The following is a 24372-nucleotide window of genomic DNA, read 5'->3' as shown; positions in this document are numbered from 1 at the left end:
TTTTAGAAGAAGTGTGGTGTAGGATATCATTGCTCCCTTCACAGATCTTCCTCTTTTGTTTTTTGTGTAGCGAACAAAGACCTGATTTTTAAGATTTCCTGGCTCTATCGCCAGCTCCCCCACACTTTGATGTGGATTTTAATTTTCTAATATTAGTTTCCTACTAAATTTTGATTCTACTCTTAGCACTTTCTCCTCAGTATAGGGTCCTATCCTGGAAAAGAGTTCTGGATGCTCAGTTTCAAAAGTTTATGAATGGCTACTCTGATCCCTTACACGTCTTACCATACACCCCTCTTGCTAACCCTTCTAGGTTGGGCAAAACCTCTCCCCATTTTGCCTGCTGTTCTGAAATTGTCTCATCACAATTTTCAGTGAGTTTCTATTGATTATTTTTGAGCTCTCGTTTCTCAGGTCCATCAGATCTCTTGTTGTGAACACTTGCTTTCTCCTGCAGAAGTGCTGGTGCCATGTAGTTATTTTTACTGTGACTTGCATTTTTAAGTTCATAAAAATACCTTTCACTTGGTTTCACTTTAAGATTTGTTCATGAGTTTTTTACTTTGCTATTGTATATTTCCTCTACTTGTTTTATTTTTTTAATTTAAAGATTTATTTATTTATTTGAGTGAGAGAGAGAGAGGAGAGTGGGAGGGAGGGGCAGAGGGAAAGAGAATCAGAGAATCTTTTGAAGATTTTATTTTTTAAAATTTTTATTTGTCAGAGAGAGAGCACAAATTGGGGAGAGAGGCATAGGGAGAAGCAGCTCCCCACTGAGCAAGGAGCCCGACGTGAGACTCATCCCAGGACCCTGAGATCATGACCTGAGCCAAAGGCGGATGCTTAAGTGACTGAGCCACTCAGGCGCCCCTCTACTTGTTTTTATATTTGGATTTGAAGAGACTCAAAAATTAGCCACCTTTGCTCTTTTCCCAAAAATGGCCCTGAAGCAGGGACATTACTTGACTTAAACTAATATAATTATTTATTCCAGTAATTCTTCCGTCCCCCTCACATGCCATTTCAACCATCTGGAACTATATGGGAAATGTGGCCTCAACCAGGACACCAGAGCATAAAGAATTATCACTTCCTGAATTTTAAAATCGGGTTTCAAAACTTTTGAAAATCATAGTAATTAAAAAAAAAAAAAAGATCTTTTACTCTCCCAAAGTAAGCAAACAAGATTTGCATTCTAAATGTCGAAGCTATTTAAAAACAAACACCAGGGTGCCTCAGAGGGTTAAGTGTCTGCCTTGGGCTCAGGCTGTGATCTCAGGGTCCTGGGATGGAGACCTGTGCTGCGCTCCAGTGGGGAGACTGCTTCTCCCTCTCCCTCTGTCCCCGCCCCCCTTGCTCAGGAGCCCTCTCTCTCTCTTTGTCTCTCTCTGTGTCCCAAATAAATAAAAATCTTAAAAAAACAAACAAATACCAGATTTGGGGAGAGTTTCTGCTCATCTAAGTGTTAGATTTTCTTTCCTAGACTTGGTAAAGATTTCATCCCTGGGCTACAAACGGCAACAGAGAAAACAATAGAAGTTGGAAACACTGTTGCAAAGAATGTAATAGAATCTAACAGTCTTGGAGCTCTCAGGGAAGGGACTTTGATCTAGAGTGTGTATTTCAGAGAATGACTGTGTTGATGTGACTCCTGTCCGAATTCTCTCACAGAAGCCTGGTAGAGGGTAGCTTTGCCAACATATCGTAGCAATAGCAGAGAACTGGCTTTCGTAAGTGCAGCGGTGTTGAGAGGGAGCCCCGCGGCATTTTCTGTGGAATGGACTGGAAGAGCAGCAGCTTGGCCAGGGACTTGGGAAGAGAGCATCAATTTGTCAAGTCAGAGGCAAGTGATAAGGAGTCTTTCAGAAGTGATAAGAGACCATGTGAGCAATAACAGATTTGGCCTAGCCAGCAGAGTTGCAATGGGACCTTACCTTTTGTGGAAAGTAGCAGAGCAAAGGAGGAAAAAAGCCAGGAATCATTCAGTATTAGCATTCCTCAGACCTTGGCAGATGACAGCAGGTGACTGGACACAGACCCCTGATCTTATTCACCCCAGAGAGAGGAATAGCCAAGGGTGAGGTCTGAAGTGATTTTGAAAAAACTGATGTGACTATTTATTTTGCTATGATTACATGGACTGATTGCCTAAAATAATATATGAGTTACTGATAAAGCAAAAATATATATTTTTTCTACATATTCCAAAGGCGATATTTGACTCCTTTCTTCTCTGGTGTTCTGCTGAGGCCATCTTTCCCAAACAGCAAGCAAGAAGTAGGAAAACTTAAAGAAAAGAAAAAGGGGAGGGACTTTTGAAATGCCTAAATATATTAGTTGATATATATCAATATTTGTGACTTGAAAAATACCAACTTTTATATTGCGTCATTTAGATAAGAATGTCCATATAATTGTTAAACAGAGTTCTCCTTTAGCAGTGGTCTTCAGTGTTTGGGCGAGGAAATCTTATCTACCTAGGACCTCCAGGGAATGAATATTATATAACTTTTAAATTTTCCTGAAAGCTTACGTTTCACTTCTGAAACACCAACAATTTTATGATTTTAATAATTTCTATTTGGACTCCTCTCAACGTGTACTGCAGATTTTCTACACTTAATGAATAATAGAGAATAGGGTGAAAATAGAGGTGAAACTTTTCCTCAAGGCCCATGATCTCAAATATCTAATCTCATTAATTTGTTTTCTGATCCCGTGCAGTAGGTGCCAGGGAGTGCAGAAGCCCTGTGACAGCTAGTGGTGTCTGGTATCATTTCTACTCCAGAGTTTCTTAGTCTCAGTGAAGAAATACTCCAAGAAAACCATCTTGTAGGAGCAAAAGAAGATTGAAATGAGAATAATTACTTACCTAACAAAAATGACAAATGCAGCAAATCAGATTCACGTAAATGAGAAATCGTACCCAGTAACAAGCATTACTAATAATTTCAAATATGCAAGCTATCAGAAGGGCAAGGAGCACAGGCATATAGAGGTTGTCTTCCTAGATCCTTCCTTTGCTCCATTAGATATGAACTCTCTGGCCCTGAAACAGATGAGACTCTGAATGAAGAATGTGAAAAATAACCTGACACATCCTGGGACATTGAATTTATAAAATCTCTCCATTTTATATACGAGTTTATGTGACATTTTCCATAAATGCATAGATTCTGAGTTTATTTACCAAAAGCAAGAGCATTACATAGATAAGAATCTTCGTCCTAGCGAATATCATTAGTCTACTACCAGGAAGGACATTTATGAGTTTATTTACAAGGAGATTAGACTATGTCATATGACTTTCCCTAGAAGCCCCCATCTCCCAGTAAAGACAGTGAATGGATTACAGGAGAGTGTCTTCAACTGCTGTCAGCCCAATTACTGATAGAAACAAATAGCCACTTGCACAGAATTTTATTTATACCTAGCATTTAATACCAAGTGCATATTTATGTCTTTATAGAAATGACCTTAACCTGAAAATAATCTTCAAGACAACTCTCCCACCACACACACAGACACACCCACACACATCACCACTATCACATAGCATTCTCGTGGAAACCCAGAATCTCCATTCTATTGAGATTTCATTTTTTTATCTCATTTTAGCAGCTATATTGCTGAAGAGCTCTATTTTTCCTGAAAAGCCTCAGAAACAGTTCTGTGTAAGCCCTGTTTTTTGATTATTGCAGTGCCTCAGGGCTCAGGGCTCAGTCCTGGCCTTCCTTGTGGTTTCTCACCCAGGATGTGGTTACAAATACCATCGACATGTAATGGAAACACTCATTTCTAGGACTCCCTTTTTGAGCTTCATATATCAAATATCACCTTCTGAAGATCTGATAAGTGTATTAACCTTAACACATTAAACTCACACACACACACACACACACACACACACACACACACACACTGCCTTTTAGACCCCAAATTTGTTGTTTGTTATATTCCCAACATTTCTAATTGCAGTTAATACCACTATTCATCTCTTCTATGGTTAACATTAAAACACCAGATTTATAATCAAGTCTTTATTTGCTCATTCTTCCCATTTAATTCATAAATAAGTCTGGTCCATTCCCCTCCACAATAACTTTTCTCAATTTTCACTGTTAATAACCTAGAAAAAGACATGATATTATCTTTACCCGAACTATGGCAATGACTTCCTCGCTGGTCCCCTTCCAACTTTGCCCCTTTAAACTCTTTTTGCTTTAAAGGGACAAAATGATCTCTTACTCATGTTGTTATAGGTCAGTCAGCCCCCAAATGATATGTTAAAGCCCTAACCTCCAGTACCTCAGAACGTGACCTTATTTAGACGTAGAGTCATTGCAGATATAATTAGTTAAGATGAGATCATATCGGAGTAGAGTGGCCCCAATCCGTGATGCCTCTGTCCTTATAAGCAGCTAGCCCTGTGATGACAAGATACACGGGGAGAATGTCAGGAAGTGATCAAAGCAGAGATTAGAGATACACTGCCACAAGCCAAGAAATGCCTGGGGTTACCCAGAAATCCTTGAAGGAAGCAAGGAAGGATCCTTCCCCAAAGGCTTTGGAGAGAGCACTGCATGACCAACACCTTGATTCAAACATCTAGCCTCTAAAACTGTGAGAGAAAAAAATGTCTGTAGTTTTAAGCTACTTAGTTTGTAGCATTTTGTGATAGTAGGAAACGAATACATATGTAAATCAGATCAAGCTACTCCTCTGCTGAAAACCTTCTACTAACTTCTTATTACAGCCTTACAGGATCATGGCCTGCATGGTCTCATCTCCATCTACTCCTACGGACGACCACCACTCCATCAGTACACTCCAACCACAGAGACCCTTCCCTTTTTCTCTTCCACAGACCAACCTTTTATTTCCTCAAGGCCTTTAGCTTTGCCTTTCTCTGGGCTGGGAAGCTTCTCAGGCTTTTTACATGGCAGGTGGCTTCTCATCGTTCAGCTCTCAGCTCTAGAGAGGCCAACCCTGACTATCTTGTGTCAAGTGCCCTCTGAGTCATTCATTATTGGATTACTTTATTTCTTCTCTACAGCACTTTTTACTGTTCAATTTTTGTTCATTATTTTTTTTTCCTTCTCAGGTAGAATGAATAAGGACATTATCTCTCTTGTTTAATAATATATTCCTATAATATGCTAGGTAATCAATAAATGCTTGTTAGATGAGTGAATGAAATCTTTGTGAAATAATACTGAAGGAAAAGGTCAATATAATGCTGCATCTTGTCAACTTTCTGCATTTCCTCTTGTCCTGCCTTGAGGCAAGACAAATCTGCTTGTCTTTCCCCTACTCATTCTCCCAATAAATGATACTAGGTTTGCTCCTGTTTGTATATTCTCCTCACTACCAGCTCAAAATTTAAACTGTGTGAATGAAGTCCACCTTTCGTTACATCTTTAATTATAATCATATTATGAGAGCCTTGAATTTTTGTACTACTGCTTGAAGATCAGTTCCATTTAGGAAGATCTAGAAAGTCAGTCCTGAGTATGATTGTCAACAGCGGCCTCTCTTCTTCATCTTATGCTCTTGCTTCTATTCTACTACTAGTTTGCAAAGCTGAAAACAAGACTTGGTAGAACTGTTTGGCGGAAAAGCAGAATTTGAGACTGGTTGCTCCTTATATGGGTAAACTACACAAACTGCACTCATGAAATTTTAGGCATCTCCTTTCCTTTTTAAGAGGTTTCTCCTGCCCCCTAGTCTTTGGTATTATTGTCTGTTGAAATTCTCGGAAATTTAAATTTTGGAAAACTGAGGCACTGCAATATGCTGATTTGTCTGTCTATCTAGTTTTCAAAATTTTAATTGTGTGCTGAGGGGTATGAAAATACATATATGTAAGTTGTATTTGTGTGAGTGGTACAGGGTGACCAACTTTCCTGGTTTGGAACTGAGAGATTTCACTGGCAAAAGTAGGGTGATCCTGGGCAAACTGGGAGGTTGATCACCCTGGTGGATTGAGTATGTTGTGTTTGTCCCTGACATAAAGGTATTTTATGTATTATCAAATTTAATATACATTCATAATAATTGTATGAGATCAATTTTGTTACTATTTCCATAATCCAATAACTGTACAAATATTTGTGTATTTATACAAAACTGAGAAACATAACATTTATAAAATCTGTCTGCAATTGAATTATTTTTGTAAGAATTGTTCTTTCTTTCTATGAAATCTGTTAAGGTAAAAAAATTACCTTTGTATTATAGGCATATAGGTTGATTAAAAATTATATTTCACAAATTGAACAATTTAGACTATCACTAGATTACCTTTACAAATTATGTACACATCAGGACAGCTTGAAACCGAAAAACGGTAATTAATATGGTTAAAGAATTGCCCCATATTATTAATACTTTAAACATATTGCAGAGTTTTTTAATATTTGGCACAATATAATGTAGAAATGAATTCCATAGCCATAGCTAATATGTAAAGATCTGGATTACACATTTTTAAACAATTTAAAATTCAAAGCATTCATACACATTTCAGTCTATATTTCATTGAAGGGGATGTTTCCAGTGAACGTTCATCTCCCTCCAGCTTTGCATGTTATCAAGCACACGGTCTCAGTATCCAGACAGCATGTGTTTGAATCCCAGCCCTGTCAATTATGAATTATAAAGGCATGGGTAAGTTACTTAACTTCTTAGTACTTCATGTCTCTGGTCTTTCTGGTTTCTATTTCTTCAAATGCTTGATTAAATGAGCTAGCTTCTCTACATCACTTAGAACTTAGTGAGCTGACTTATGTGTCATTTTAAATATAGACTTTGATTTTTTTTAGATTGATGTATTATTGTATTATTCTCCATATAGGTTGTATTTTAGTTAATATTATTGCTAGCACACCTTAAAATATCTCAAATATCTTAACAGGGAAATGGGAACTTAAACAAACAATGGGCTTGTATTTCTTTAGTGAAGCTATTAATATTCACTTCTTTACATCTAAAAACATGTTAGCTTATTGCAAGTATAACACCCAGTTGCTCTTTCCCTATGGTTACGTATGCAGCTGACACGTTCCCAGCATTTGTGGAAAGAACTGTTAACTGAGCATGTCCCAGAGGCTCAGCAGTCAGCAGAAAGGTTCTTAGTCCTGTTAGCCTGAGGAATGTGTGTCTCTAACAGATTGCCAGGAAAGATTAACCGCTGCAGATAGAATAGCTGCTGGTTCAAGCAATTTTGATCCTTTCATATCTCGTGTTCATTCTGTTTGCAGGTGGAATTGGCCCACTTGTTAAGGAGAGCCGCAGGTCGTCCAGCTGCTGGTTCAAAAAGTCTGCTCTTATATGTTCTGTTCATTGTGTTTTGACACAGAATTGGCCCAGTTGTTTTTGGAAAGCCCCCAAGGGAAAGTTTTTACAAAATAGTTTCATAACCTTTTCAAGGAGACAAATATACCTCCCATTTTTACTCCCTTTGGCAAGTAAAATAGGCCATTCAGGAAACCCCATGGTAAACCTTTTGCCCTAAAGTGTATTGAAGAGAGTGGTATGTAGTTCAATAAATTAACCAGGAAATGGATAAATATCCAGACTTTTATGCTCACTTTTCTTTTTCCCTTTTTTTTTTTTTTTAAGTGGGGCATTTGGCCATTACAGTGGAAATTCTTGCATTTGTGTGTAGCAAGATTTTTGTGTGTGTGAAAACTGAAAGGAAATTGTTCTGCTCAAGCATGCTTTAGAGAAAACTAATCACTCTTTACTATAGGACTTTCCCACACTCATAGTACAGTAGAAGGGCTTATGGGATTACGTGCATCATGGCTTTTTTAAACATTTAAAATTATAGAAAACAATGTATTATACGTGTATATTTACAATAGTAATGCCCAGATGCTATGTATAGCTGTATGCTATTTTTTATGATGTTCGGTTAGCCAACATATAGTACATCATTAGTTTTTGATGTAGTGTTCAACAATTTATTAGTTGCATATAACACCCAGTACTCATTGCCACATGTGCCCTCCTTAATACCATCACCCAGTTACCCCATCCTCCCACCCCTTCCCTTCTGTAACCCTCAGTTTGTTTCATGGCATCCAGATTAAGGTAAAATTCCTTCTACCCCTTTAGAGTTTTTGACTCTATATATTTTGAAATGCAATTCTGAGTTTCATGCCATTACATTCCCCTACCTCCAATGAATGTAAGTCACATGCAAAATTATTGTCATATGACTGGAGAAATCACTTTCTAGAATATCTATTGTTCTTTTTGGAAGATCACTGGACTATAAAAAATCTGTATAAAATCTCTTCTATATTAAAACCCTTAGCTGACTCTGATATCATTTATATATTTTGGTATGTTTGTATCTTTGTACTTCTTAAATGCAACCCTCATTTAAATCCTTTGTGATAAGAAGTAAACAATGAGATCATTAATTTAAATAATGAAAGCATAATTTTAAGTAAATATTAGTAGCATTAAACATGTTAGATTATTAGTCCATTTGTTTTCAAAAGACAAGTTATAATTTAATAAAAGGTTGGATGAATAACCCATCATAAATGTAAAGAAAAAAGGTGATGAAATATGTTTTGTCCCATGATTGTTTGGCATGCCAGTTTATACTGAACATAAAGCACAGCGTGTGGCATAGAACAGAGACTCAGTATTTAACAACGCAATTAATAAATAAGAAACATGATTTCTAATTTATTGTAAACCTCCTTAATATAGGAATTGGTTACCATATAGGTAAATATCTAACAGTAAAAATATATCTATCTTCAATATTCTAAGATTTCTACCAACATCTTTAAGAGAATTAATATAATTTATTGTACATCAACTAGGGAATGGTGATTTATTTAAAAAAAATACTAGGAAGAGCATTTTATTTATTTTTTTATTATTTATTTATTTATTTATTTTATTATTATTTTTTTAAGATTTTATTTCTTTATTTTACAGAGAGAGAGACAGCCAGCAAGAGAGGGAACACAGGCAGGGGGAGTGGGAGAGGAAGAAGCAGGCTCCCAGCAGAGAAGCCTGATGTGGGGCTGGATCCCAGGACTCTGGGATCACGCCCTGAGCCCAAGGCAGATGCTTAACGACTGAGCCACCCAGGCTCCCCGTGCAAGAGCATTTTAAAATGGCAAAGTAGCTGGCATTGGACTAATACCCATGCAAATAACAATTGCAAACTCTGTACAAAATATAAATCAACTCTTCAAAGACATTGAGGGGTGGCCAAAACAAGCAGATATTAAAAGAGAGTCAACTCTTGAAAGAAAACACACACACACACACACACACACACACACACACACACTCACTGGGTGATATTCACAATTATATGACATTTCCCCAAAGTCACTCCCAGCCAGTGTGACATGGAACAGCATCAAACAGAAGCAGAAAGACACAATTGTATTGACTCGAGGTGATAGAGGAGAGAGTTCAGTGCTGTCAGAGTGGCTGAAATTGAGGAGGGATCCAGGAAAGGTGGGAGTCTTAAAATCTGTGTGTAAACTCCCCTCAAATATTTGCCTGACCCTGAACATTAGGTGTTTGAAGTTCCTGCTGAAAGCAACAGCTGGAAAGCAGAAAGACTTGGGCAAATATTTTAGCTGACTCCTATATTGCAGAGGAAACAGAGCTTGCTGTTTGAGTTCTGCCAAGTTACATGAGTTTGATAAACACCTCAGGCTTTTAACAGATCTGTACTATCCGATATTAAAATCAAGCCTCCACAGATTCTTGGTGGTCACTCGCCAATCCACTGCCAACCACAGGAATGATCAAGCTTCCCCGAAGATCATAACAGAACCAGAGGCAATGTAATCAATAAATGAAGAGTCACCAGGCAAGTATAGGACAAGAAAATATGGCATATAGTTCAGAAAAAAGCAGAACCCAAGATAACTCAGAACCCAAGATAACTCAGATGTTGGATTAGCAGAAAAGTACTTTAGAACAGCTATTATCAATATCTCAAAGACTTAAAGGAAAACACAGCTATGAGGAGTAAATAGATGGAAAATCTCACGGGCAAAATGGAACTATAAGAAAGAGATCAAACTGAAATTCTAGAATTAAAAAAGTACAGTGTCATAAATTTTTTAAAAAATCACTAAATGGACTAAATAATGTATTGATGATGGCAGAAAAAAGATCAGTGAATTTGAAGACAGATTAATAGAGATGATCTGATCTGAAGAAAGAAGAGAAAAGGTTTTTAAAAAATCAGTGCAAAGAGCTTTAGTGACCCACAAGGCAAGAGCAGGCAATCTAACATGCGTGATATGCTCCATGGCAGGCTACTATGACTGTCAATACTTCCCATCATTTCACTTCCTACTTGTTTCCTTCTTAGTTTTAACCACATCTATAATTATCTCATGTAATAATGTATTTATTTCCTGTTATCTTTATCCCTATAATACCTATTTGAAGTTGGCTCTGAGAACTTCAAGTTTTGTGGGACTACCTACTTTTGTGGGGCTAATAGATCACAGAATCTGGTTTTCTTATAATATTAAGATTGAAATCTGATGTACAGTGTGCGTCCCTAAAAATTACAGCATTTGGGTCACACTCCAGCTTCCTTAACTGCTTCTTTCTCAAACTTTCATGCATTAAAAAACTTAGAAAAATACTATCGTTTTTACAGAACTACAGAGAAAATGGAAAACCATCTTTGTGGCTGGACACACCCAGACAGAGGCTCTTCACATCTTTCAGACCCAAGGCTGAGAGAAGCAATATCTTGGTTCACCTTTAAATTATTTGTAGGCCCTTGATTGGCATGTTCTGCCTAATCTTCATATATTGATCAACTTTGGCACTTTGAATACATTAATGACTACTAGTTCATTAAATCAATTATTTTTATTATTACTATTATTATTTTTTTTATTAATTATTTTATTATATTGTTAAGCTCCCACTATCTGGTGGGAGTATATGGTTTATATCAGTGAACAACATCCTCCCTCGTGAAGTGTTCCCTCTGATGGAACATCAGAAAAAAAAAATATAAGTGAGTGATAGAAGACAGTTAAAAATGCTTCAGAAAAAAATAGACAAATGAAGGGAAGATTGGGCATTAAAATTTTCAATAGATTAGTCAGAGGAGACTTACTGAGAAGTTGTCATTTGAGCAAAGACTCGAAGGAGAGGAGGCAAGTAGGGAAAATATGAATATATGAAGGGGACAATATTCTAGGTAGAGAAAGAGCCAAGGAGAGTCCACAAGCGGAGGGATGCTTGACATGTTCAAGGAACACTGAGGAAGCCGGTGTGACTAGCAAACTGTCCAACAGAAGACTGGAGAGGAAGTCAGGAAGGAGTACAACTCACCTAGATATTACGAAGTACCGAACTTTTACTCTGAGGAAAATGGGCAGCCATTGGAGAGTTTGAGCAGAGAAGTCCATTTTGAAAAATGGATTGCCATAACTGCTAAGTTAAGAATGGACTATTGTTTTGAGGGGAAGGTTAATAGTAGAATGAAGGAATCTATTACAGTAACATAAGATGAACTGAATTTTCTTTTTGTATAATGGCATTGTGACAGTTAAAATGTGTTGCTTCTTTGTATTGTAATACAGTGTAGGTCCTTTTTCAACTGTTTATTCTTGGAAGGCCTAAGAACTGATTCATGTATTAATAATCTTCCAAATTTTTAGGGTGCATCATTGGACATATGTTAGTTTAAGGAACAAGTCATCATTTTTTACATCTTGTTTTCTCTTCAGCTGATACCAGTTTCAGGGTATTGGAGGTGATTGGTTTCTTTTAATATATAGTGAAATTACTCCTTTTGCATATACCAAGGCTAAGCAAGACTTCACCGCCTTTTACCTAAAATTATGACACTGCATTATAAATTTAGGTTGACACTTGTTTTTCACATACAGTAGGAAGTGGAAGTGCTTCCCTGGGTGAAAGATGAACACCATTTTCATGCAATCAGATGTCTCATTATTCACCTTTCATAAGTTTATCACAAAAACGGGCTGATGTCTTTTATATTCTTTTAGATAAAGATGTCTTTTGCATATATTCAAGCTTTGGTAAAGGAATTAATGGTTGGTGGTTAATTATTGTATGGTTGCAATTGGTAATTCAGTTGAGCAAAATTATGTGAAGAAAGTTCTGCAAAAGTACCAGTATATCAATCAGTCAAGAACTCTAGAAAACGTGCGCGCGTGCGCGCACACACACACACACACACACACACACACACCAGTCACACCAATGACCTCATCACTATTCGCATTCTAATACAAAAGTTGGGACACCTTACATTTCTGGTGACAGGGGGCTACTGTTGTGCTAAGATTATTAGGTAGAGATTAAATTCAAATTTAAAATGCTTTCATGTTCTGGTTTAAGAGTAATTAGGCAAATTCATGTTGCTAATATGCAGATCAAAGTTGAAATCAAAGTTTTGTGCTCGCTAAATGTGTGAATTTGGAAAAGTACTTTAACTTCCCTAAACTTCGGTTTCCTTCACTGTAAAATGGAGATAATTACAGACTCTGTTTCATGATATTGAGAAAAATTAAATGAGATGATGCATGTAAAGAGCTCCTACAGGGTCTGTCATAGAGTAGATATACAATAAATGGCAGCTATCATCACTATTGTTATTATCAGCATAGTTCTTTATAATAGGATTATTATTAGAATTATATGAAGAATTCTCATCACATAGAGAAAAGCAGCATCATGAGTCTATTTCAATAAAAATGACTTAACTTGAAATGATTATGTGCATCATAAGTCAGAAAACAGAGGCAATTTTAAATAGTTGTATAAAAACAAAAATACTAAATCAAGTACAAAGTAAAACATGTATTCTTTAAAGAGAGGTTTTACCTTTTTTCTTTACTCTCAGGCAATGCTTTCTTCAGTACACTGTTCCTACCCTTGACCTCATGATACTTAGTTGAAATGGGACCAAAAATATGTATTCCATTTGTCAAAGAAGTAGATACATAAAGCTTGAAGTAACAGAGAGGGAATTTACTTTAGGCTGTCAGGATAAGACAGATTGAAGAATATATATGTGCGTGTGCATGCGTGTGTTAATAAATATTTATTTTTTAAAACATATATTTATATTGTACATAATTTATTAATGATAAGCCAAGGGTGATTTTTATTATGGAAAAGTTTATAGTTTGCACTGTACAGAGTTGTATATTTTTAGTGCTTCTTTGGAGTAAACAAATGTTTCAGGAAAAAATCTAATAGGATGAAAATTCATAATATTTTAACTATGGGTCATCTACAGATGGCTAGATTATGATAAAGTATATGATGGATTGATGTATATAGCATTGGTTCAATTTCTTAACCAAATAAATAAACAAACAGCAGGGTTTTACAATTAATTGCATCTTTATAAAATCATAGAACCAGTAGATGATCTACCAACTTAAAATCTGTATACAAGAAATCTACAGTATTTAACAGAGTAAGTAATTTTAATTGAGAATTCTCTAACTTTACTTCCACATCCCTTCTATATTCAATATTTGTAGAAGTGTTTATATGCATTTCTAAGATCTTTTTTCACTGCATCATTTCCATCTCTGATAGCTTTAGTTGAGAAAGGGCAATTGTGAACTTCTGATAACTTGAAGTACACTGAGCAATTAAATCCTACTTGAAAAAGAAAATAGATTTAGCCACTGCTCACACCTCTTCAGCAGCTCTTATCAAGCTTTAAGAGCTGCTCTTCTTTTTTTTTTAAATTTTATTTTAAAGATTTTATTTATTCATTCGACAGAGAGAGAGACAGCCAGCAAGAGAGCAAACACAAGCAGGGGAAGTGGGAGAGGAAGAAGCAGGCTCCCAGCGGAGGAGCCTGAAGTGGGGCTCGATCCCAGAATGGCGGGATCACACCCTGAGCCGAAGGCAGACGCCCAACGACTGAGCCACCCAGGCGTCCCTAAGACCTGGTCTTCTGAAACAATACTGCCATTTCTGTTAACCTCAATAGACAGTTTTAGGGGAATATGTAATTTCGTTTTCTACGCTATTAAGAGTTATTTTATGGAACATTTCTTTTTCTTGTTTGGAGAGTAAAAATCAACACAAATAGAAATTTAGCATACAAATGCTTTACGTTTTTACAGATAACATATTGAAAATGTACCAAAATTGTCTCAATGGACATTTTGGTCCCTAGACCTGCTTATATTTGAACTTTTTGATAATTTTATGTGATATTTGAGTAATAGAGCATTTAACTAATGAATACAGTTGCAGTAGAGGCATGCTGGCTTTCAGTTTATATCCTGAAGCATGAAGACTAATTGCCTTTAGTTTATCTAGATAGCTACAAGCAGCATTAATGGTCATAAAGTTATATAGTCCTTTTCAAAAATCAGACATGATATTTGACTCAAGAGCCTTCTGCATCAGTAAATTCCATTAGCAGATAGAATTTTTTTTTTTTTTTTGTAAACAGTCTAATTCTTTTGGACAATTGCTTATATAAAGTGTCTTTATTTGTATGTACTTCCTTTTATTTGATTAGATAAATTTTTCAAGAAAGTGAAAAAGAAATGCATGAGTTACAAATTTGTTTTTTGTTATAATCTGATTTGTTATTAAAAATAATTCATGTACTCCATTAATTTAAGAACAGAAATGTTAATCCCGGCTATCACGTAGAATGACCATTTCACATCTTTCTATATGTTTTCTATATGTTTCAGACACTTCCTTGTTCTCAATCTTTTTTGTAGATGACCATGTATCTTTGTTTCCAAAGAAAACAGAAGCTCTTAGATGGAAACTCCACAAATTACTGAACCACATGCAGGCTCTGCACCACACCCCTACCCCATTGCCCCCATAAATATTTTTCCAGTAAAGGAAGTGGTCCTTTCTAATCCCAGGATATCTCCTAAATTACATTTTGAATTCCATGCTTTCCAAACTTCTCCAGAATTTTATATTGGTCAATTATCTCTCCTCTCCTTTTGTGTAATTAACATCTCTTTTCACTGCATCCTTCCCATCATTATTTTGAGATCTTCTATTCTCTTCTGCTTAAAATATTAAATACACGATTCTTCATCACAACCTACACTTAAATCCAGATAACATTACTTCTTCTCTTTTTCTTCTAACTAACTTCTCCCTAGATTTATCCCTCACTCCTCCATTCACACAAATCTAGATTTGCTTTCATCATATCACCCAAAACAGCCACACTTACTCAAGAATAATCTTTATTTTTCTATAACTGAAAGGCATTTTTCAGCATCTTTTATTATTTATCATTCACTTTTTTAAATAAAATGTTCTGGACTCTTGAATTACGTGAGACAGCATGTTTCTCTTTCAGCCTTATTTCTCTGATAACTATTTCTAATCCCTGTGCATGATTTTTCTACATCTGGTGATGGAGCTCTTCTCAGATTGACCCTAGAGCCTTTCTTCTATAGACTTTCCTTAGGCAATGTTATACACATTCTGGACTTCAATTTCAGCTATACAAAAGGGACCCAGACATCCTTGTATTTCCTGAGATTCTCAAGTAGGAAATAAATATGTATTAAGTAAATAATCAAATAGAGCTCTCATTTCAAGTTATGCCTTTGTGTACCTTAAAACTCTTCACTTTTTAAAATTGAAACTAATGTGTTGAGCTTATTGGGAGACAGCTATTTTTTTTTTTCCTTGGGAAAATTTTAAAAAATCACCTAGGGAGTTAAATTACCAACTCTATAAAAATTTTTAAAAAATAACTCCCCAAAAGAAATATGAAATTTTTCTTCTTTTTTTCCATTAAATATATGAACTGCTCACATAATATTGGGTGTAAATAATTAGCAGCTTCTCAGCTGAATGCTTTACTCCAAGGGAATGTTTAATGGTATGCATAGGAAGTAGAGTGTCCATCCACGGTTCAACCCTGTGGGAGGCACCAAATTCAGATGCACCTTCAGTTTTGCCAGGGCAAGGAAAGGAGTTCAAAATAACCACTTCTATTCCTTTTGAAAAACGAGGGTAGGGGATAGGAGGTGGGTGGATAGGAGGTGGGTGGCAGAAGTCTGTTCGGAGAACACCAGCTGTGGTTTAGAAAGTAAAATGCATCAGTGCATAAGCTGAGAGACCTCAGTCTTTGCCATGTAAATAATGAGTGGAGTTGAATCCCACTGGATCTCTGCATTCTTAAATGTAAACAGAGACTGATATTATTTATCTGTAATTTCGTGTGTGTTTTTTTTTAAGTTGAGATCAGTTTGCTCATTGGTAATATGGAAATCATAAGATGCTCCTCAGATTATTTTACAAACAAGTCAAATAATTTAAAGTACTAGCATTGTACTTGTTTCATATTAGAAGCTCATTAAAATTCTGTTATCTTTCTTGGTTTTCACATCTCAGTATAGTTCTCTTCCCTAGATGTAGCTCAATATTAATATGTGTTAGTCTTATCTGTCATCTATCTACCTATCCATCTATCCATCAAATCTATCATGTCTCCTATCTTTTTTCCTTCCTTCCTTCCTTCCTTCCTTCCTTCCTTCCTTCCTTCCTTCCTTCCATCATTTATCATCATCTATATATTTTTTACATAGCTGTTATTATATTTTGTTATCTATTAGTGTCTTAAATGACAACATAATAAGTTTCTCATGACCTCATCAGAGAGCAGTAGAAGATAAACCTAGATGGGCATGCTTCCTACTACTGATTAAAGTATACAAACTATAGTGTCAGAAGGAAGCGAGTTTGAATTTTACCTTAATCATTATAATGTAAGGCAAATGATATTAACTTTCTAAGACTACACGTGAGACGTTAAGATGACATTTAATTTGTGAACAGTTTGCAATAGTCACAATATCTGGCATATATGCGATAAAGCACTCAATAAATGCGACCTCTTATTTCCATTGTCACCCCTGACACTACTAGTACATCTGACAATTCCTTATTCTGCCTACTTATAAGAGCTGATCTTAATACAAATATAAAGTATTGGGTGTGCATAGATATTTGTGTGATTTTAATACCAAGTTTATAATTACTGTTTTTGGAAACTTTTAAGAAAGAAATAATTTCTATAATATCTGAGCAAGGTTTTATTTCCCTAGATTTACTGATTTAATAAATGAAACACTGAAAGTCCTAGAGAGATTTCGCCAAGGTCTGCTTTTTTAAGTTCATACCAATTCCCTCATTTATTTTTGACTTATCATAGCCTGAGATTTTATATCTCTCTACTTGCAAAATTAAATTAAATTGCTTAGCCTGCACTTACTGTCCTGTCCCAGGCTCCCTGCCCAGTGGGCTTGTGATATTATTATTACTTAGTCAGATTTGAGCTTTCCACTAAAAACAACAATGAAAAAAGTATTTAATTAGAGTTTAAATTAAGGATGTAAAGAACTTATAAAATATGCATATTTTACTATTCTATATGTTTCCCACAGTTTCAACGTTAAAAAGAAAATTTCAGGAATGTTATACAGTTAAGAGCAATAAGCTGACCAATTAAACAAATGATAAATATCTCACATTATTGTTCCCTTCTTTGAGCTTACTTTGGTATAATCCTCTTATTCGGGACAAACTTTCTTTAAAGTAACTTTATTCAGAAAGAATAGGAAATAATTGTTTATTAGGTTCTGCCAACATTTCATAACCTACCTTAGGATATTTTAAATTATTTTAAAGGTTGGGATGGAAAGTAGCATATCTAGTATAATGATGCTATATGCAATTTTAAATATTACAGAACACAAATACGTAACATTTACTTCAAGAATAGTTCTTTTTCAAGCACTCAAAATGAAATGCATCCTGTGTATGTGCCTATTTCCTATTGTTTTAAATTGTATTGATGTAAACAATTGTAGTTTTGCTATGTTTCATATATTCAAGCCAGGATTAGTCCTCAATCAATATACAGTTTAAATGCTAAATCTCTACCCTTCTACTTCAGCGTGGTAAAAATTTAAGTGATTGTATATTTTTTAAAAAACACAAAAACCTCATAGTCAATGTATATAGTTTATTTAGACATTTTTTATGTCTTTTTTATGTGTTAGATAATACCCAATAACCCTATGGGTTGGGCTATATCATTACCCTATTTTACAGTTGAGGAAATTAAGACATGGAAAGACTTAGAGAGTTGCCCCAGGATACAGAACTAGGAAAAGAGTGTCATGATTATGACCCAGACTGTGGACTCCAATGTTCTTATAATCATGACACTTACTTGATTGCCATGGTATAATATACACCAAGTGCAATAAACCTACGATATTTAGCTAGCTGTACACATGAGATATATCTGATATAAGTTCTATATTTTAGTACCAGTTATGAAATATCATTTACATATTGATTGTAATTAAACACCAAACCTCTAAGTTTGTGACAATAGAGGGAAAATGTGTTTGCATTCTAAAGGTAAAGAAACTTTGACTAGAATGAGGTTCCAAATTTGAAGTTAGTTTGAGTAGTCATTATAAAACCTACAAATGAAATTATTAATGTTTGACAATAATTTTAAAGGCTATGGTTCTGTTTGATTTATCGTCTGACAAAGGGACAAGAGTTCCAACATAACTCATCTAAAAGCTGTGGTGGGAAAGAATTCTTTTTTTCCCCTACTATGCATCTCCCCCCCCATAATTTTGCCTTTTTTAAATTAACATATAATGTATTATTTGTTTCAGGGGTACAGGTCTGTGATTCATCAATCTTACATAAGACCCAGTGCTCACCACAACACATACCCTCCCCAATGTCCATCACTAGCCACCCCATCCCCCTACCCCTCCTCCTCTCCAGCAACCCTCAGTTTGTTTCCTAAGATTAAGAGTCTCTTATGGTTTGTCTCCCCATCTGGTTTCATCTTGTTTCATTTTTCCCTCTCTTCCTCTATGATCCTCTGCCTTGTTTCTTAAATTCCACATTATCAGTGAGATCATATGATAATTGTCTTTCTCTTATTGACTTATTTTGCTTAGCATAATACCCTCTAGTTCCATCCGTGTTGTTGCAAAGGGTAAGATTTCATTTTTTGATGGCTGTGTAATATTCCATTGTATATATACACCATGTCTTCTTTATCCATTCATCTGTGGATGGACATCTGGTATCTTTCTATGGTTTGGTTTTGTGGACACTGCTGCTATAAGCATTTGGGTGCAGGTGCCCCTTCGGATCACTACATTTGTGTCTTTGGGTAAATACCTAGTAGTGCAATTGCTGGGTCATAGGGTAGCTCTATTTTCAATGTCTTGATGAACCTCCATACTGTTTTCCAGAGTGGCTGCACCAGCTTGTGCTCCCACCAACAGTGTAGGAGGGTTCTCCTTTCTCCACATCCTCACCAGCATCTCTCATTTCCTGACTTGTTCATTTTAGCCATTCTGACTGGTGTGAGGGGGTGTCTCATTGTGGTTTTGATTTGTATTTCCCTGATGTCAAATGATTTTGAGCACTTTTTCATGTGTCCGTTGGCCATTTGGATGTCTTCTTTGCAGAAATATCTGTTCATGTCTTCTGCCCATTTCTTGACTGGATTACTTGTTCTTTAGGTGTTGAGTTTGATAAGTTCTCTATAGGTCTTGGATACTAGCCCTTTATCTGATATCTTCTCCCATTCTGTTGGTTGTCTTTTGATTGTGTTGATTGTTTCCTTTGTTGTGCGAAGCTTTTTATCTTGATGAAGTCCCAATAGTTCATTTTTGCCTTTGTTTCCCTTGCTTTTTGAGACATGTCTTGTAAGAAGTTGCTGTGTTCAAGGTTGAAGAGGTTGCTGCCTGTGTCCTTTCTAGGATTTTGATGGATTCCTGTTTCACATTTAGGTCTTTCATCCATTTTGAGTCTGTTTTTGTGTATGGTGTAAGGAAATGGTCCAATTTCATTCTTCTTCATGTGGCTGTCTAATTTTCCCAGCACCATCTGATGAAGAGACTGTCTTTTTTCCATTGGATATTCTTTTCTGCTTGTCAAAGATTAGTTGACCATAGAGTTGAGGGTCCATTTCTGTGTTGTCTATTCTGTTCCATTGATCTATGTGTCTGTTTTTGTGCTGGTACCATACTGTCTTGATTACAGCTTTGTAATACAGCTTAAAGTCTGGAATTGTGAGGCCACCAGCTTTGGTTTTCTTTTTCAACATTCCTCTCCTATTTGGGGTCTTTTCTGGTTCCATACAAATTTTAGGATTATTTTTTCCAGTTCTTGAAAAAAGTTGATGGTATTTTGATAGGGATTGCACTGAATGTGTAGATTGCTCTAGGTCCATAGACATTTTGACAATATTTGTTCTTCTAATCCATGAGCATGGAATGTTTTTCCATTTCGTTGTGTCTTCCTCAATTTCTTTCATGAATGATCTATAGTTTCCTTAATACAGATCCTTTGCCTCTTTGGTTGTTTTTATTCCTAGGTATCTTATGGTTTTGGGTACAGTTGTAGATGAAATCGACTCCTTAATTTCTCTCTCTTCTGTCTTGTTGTGGTGTATAGAAATGCTACTGACTTCTGTGCATTGATTTTATATCCTGCCACTTTACTGAATTCCTGTATGAGTTCTAGCAATATGGGGTGGAGTCTTTTGGGTTTTCCACATAAAGTATCTGCAGAGATACTTTATCATCTGCAAAGAGTGAGAGTTTGACTTCTTCTTTGCCAATTTGGATGCCTTTTATTTCTCTTTGTTCTCTGATTGCTGAGGCTAGGACTTCTAGTACTGTGTTGAAAAGCAGTTGTGATAGTGGACATCCCTGCCATGTTCCCACTCTGAATCTTTTCAAACAAGTTTCTTCAGTAAACAAGTCAAGGAAGTAATAAGTTTAATAAGATAGAAGTCAATGCATCATTAAATTCCAAAGGCTACTAAGTTTGAGTCTATTTTCCAGTATGGGTTTATCCCACCTTATATTTATTGTCTTAATTTTCTCAATCAAAAACAGTGTCTGTGAAAGTGAAATAAGAACTCCTCATATCTGGTTGGAAACCTTGGTCCATAGGCAGAATGATGGCTCCCCAGGGATGTTTACGTTTTATCATCCCAGTGTTAAACCTGTGAGTATGTTAGCATTCTATGGCAAAAGGTAATTTTGGTTGTGGATGGAATTGATGTTGCTAACCAATTTTAAAATAGGGAGGGTATCCTGGATTATCCAGGTGGGTCCAATGTAGCCATCCGGGTAGCTAAAAATGGAAGAAGAAGGCAAAAGAGCAGGTCATAGAAATGCAATAATGGAAAAAGAGGCAAGAAAGATGTCATCAAGAGAATGATTTCATGCCTTGTGGCCAGTTTTTAGAAGTGGAGGGCCATGTGCAAGGACAGGAGAAAGGCTTCTAGTTGTAGAGGGCAGCCTCCAGCTTATAGCTAGCAAGGAAACAGAGACCTCACTACAGTTCCATAGAGCCAACTGAGTTTTGCTAACGCTTGAGGGAACATGGATTTCCCCCAATAGTTTACAGAAAAGAACTCAGTGTGCCGACAAATTGATATTACCCGAATGAGAGTATTGGACTTCTGATCTCCAGAACTATAAGGTAATAAATTTGTGTTGCTTTCAGGTATTAACAGAATTTGTAGTAATTTGTTATTGTGTTATGTTAGTAATAGGAAACTAAACCACTCAGAACCCATAAATCTCTGCTCTTAAAATATTCTGATTTCCTATCAATTCTCATTATTTTTCTTTTAGAAAATTTTAACATAAAAATAGTGACTCAAGAGGTGCCTGGGTGGCTCAGTCAGTTAAGCTTCTGCCTTGGACTCAGGTCATAATCTTAGGGTCCTGGGATGGAGCCCTGTGTCCAGGCTCTCTGCACGGTGGCGAGTTTGCTTGTCCCTCTCCCTCTGCCCCTCACTCCTGCTTGTGCTCTCTCTCTCTCTCTCAAATAAATAAATGAAATCTTAAAAAAAAAATAGTGACTCAGTCCTCCCTTTGGTTAGCAATCAAATGATGAAACTACAAGAAACGCTTTTTTTTTTTTAAGATTTTATTTAGTTATTCGACAGTGATAGAGACAGCCAGCGAGAGAGGGAACACAAGTAGGGGGAGTGGGAGAGGATGAAGCAGGCTCACAGCGGAGGAGCCTGATGTGGGGCTTGATCCGATACGCCTGGATCACGTCCTGAGCCGAAGGCAGACGCTTAACCGCTATGCCACCCAGGCGCCCCAAGAAACGCCTTTTTAAAAGTAGTCAATATCCCATTTTTTACTCTAAGCTAGAGAAAATATCACACTCAGAGAATTAAAAATGTATATTTATATACTGCCATATCTATGAATAGAAATAAGTATTTTTTATTTCCTCACAAAGCCTTAAGGTTTTCTGAGATCCTATATACAAACTTCTTGATATCTGGATTTCATTTAGAAAAAGAAATGATCTTAGAATGTATTATTAATTCAATTTCTTTTAAGATATAACAGTCAGATGATTATTTAACTTTCTGTGAGTTTTGGGAGTTTGTGGCTTTCAAGAAATTGGCCCATTCCATATAAGTTATCACATTTGTGGGCATAGAGTCATTTATGTATTCTTTATTATTTTTTTACTACTACAAGGTCAGTAGTGAAGACCTCTCTCTCACTTCATGTCATTTCATTTCCAATATTGGTCATTTTGGCTTTTTTTTTTTTTGAATGTCCATCAAAGACACTCTTCATTTTCTCCTACGATGTTTTTGATTTCTCACATTTCCTTTTGATTCCTGCTTAGAGTTTCCATTTCTCTGCTTACATTACCCATCTGTTCTTGTGTGTTGTCCAATTTTTTAATTAGTACCCTTAATGTATGAATCATAGATATTTTAAATTTTGTGTTTGAAAATGATAACTTCTTTGTCATAGCTGAGTGTGGTTCTGATTCTTGCTTTTTCTCTTCAGACCAGGTTTTAGCACGGCTTTTGGCGAGCCTTGTAAGTTTTTGCTGAAACCTAAACATGTTGTATTGAGTAATAAGAACTGAGGTAAATAGGCTGTTAGTGTGAAGTTTTATGTTAATCTGGACTCTATACAATATTTGCTCGGCTGTTGGATCAAGAAGCTTCAAATTAATTCAGTGGACTTGTTTTTGTCTCCCCTCTTGACTTTGATTTTCTATGTGTAGTTTCCTTAGTGACAATGTGTAGTTTCCTTAGTGACAATGTGTCTTGCAGCTCTATCATTGTAGACCATAAAATTACAAATAACTTTCTTATTTATATCTTGACATATTCAAATTTTAACGGCTATCCTGATTTCTTTTTCATCTTGGATGTTGTGGTTTATACTTGGGAAATCCAAGGTAGATTAAAGAATGTTAGGTTATTATTTGCAATCCCTATTTGGTTAAAATTATTTTTAAAGTTTGTTCACTATTTAAATGAAATATTCTTAGACATTTAACTAATTTTATTGCAAAGAAGTCAGAAGCTTATGACCCAGCAATTGTCAGCATTTGAATGATATTCCTAAATTTAAAAATTGCTCATAAAAACTACCTCTCTACCTTAGGAAATTCTTTGAGTATTCTGAACTATTTGGCAGTTCTATGGCTATTTATTGCACTGTATGCCATATGGCATGTAATCTTCTGAGTGTCCCATACTTTCTTACATGGTATAATAATTCTTTTTTTGAGAGAGAGGGCAGTGGGGGAGAGACAGAGGGAGAGGCAGAGAGAAAATCTAAAGCAAGCTCCATGCCCACCACAGAGCCTGAGGCAGGGCCCAATCTCAGGACCCTGGGATCATAACCTGAGTCTAAATCAAGAGTCGGACACTTAACCAACTGAGACCCTCCCCCCCCCCCAGTGCCTCACATGGTGTAATAATTTTTAAGACAATTAGGAATCCATATTCACTTACTTGTGGCTGAAATAACATAAATGAGATGACAAACTCATGAGAAGTCTAATATTCAAGGGTCCTGGTTCCTGCTTAGCTTAAGCAGAAAGCAAATTGATCATATAACATTAAATAAATAACAGGCTTTCCAGAAGAACCTGAAAACCAGGTTTGGGTGCTACACAGTCATGAGAACTACAGATACTGAATGGATTTGGTGAAATCTCCATTGCTCCCAGGCTTGGCATCAGTGAATTGAGGAAGAATGACACATAACATCATTGATACTGATGACCAAACGCAAACTGTTAATGCTACTACTGCAAAGAAGTATATGCTAATCCTCCCATATGTTAAATAATCAATACTGTGCATATGTGCTTCTTCATAAAATGTGCTTCTTCACGTTGCTCAGCTTCAAAATTATAAAGCATAGATGTCCCTCACTTGGGGAACCTGGGTTACATGCCAGCATTCCAGCTGCAAGGGGAATGAGTTGTAGCTTCTGCTTTGGAAAGGAAGGACAA

The sequence above is a fragment of the Ursus arctos genome, unplaced genomic scaffold (assembly GCF_023065955.2).
Source record: "Ursus arctos isolate Adak ecotype North America unplaced genomic scaffold, UrsArc2.0 scaffold_9, whole genome shotgun sequence".
NCBI lineage: Eukaryota > Metazoa > Chordata > Mammalia > Carnivora > Ursidae > Ursus > Ursus arctos.
This window is presented reverse-complemented; position numbering follows the sequence as displayed.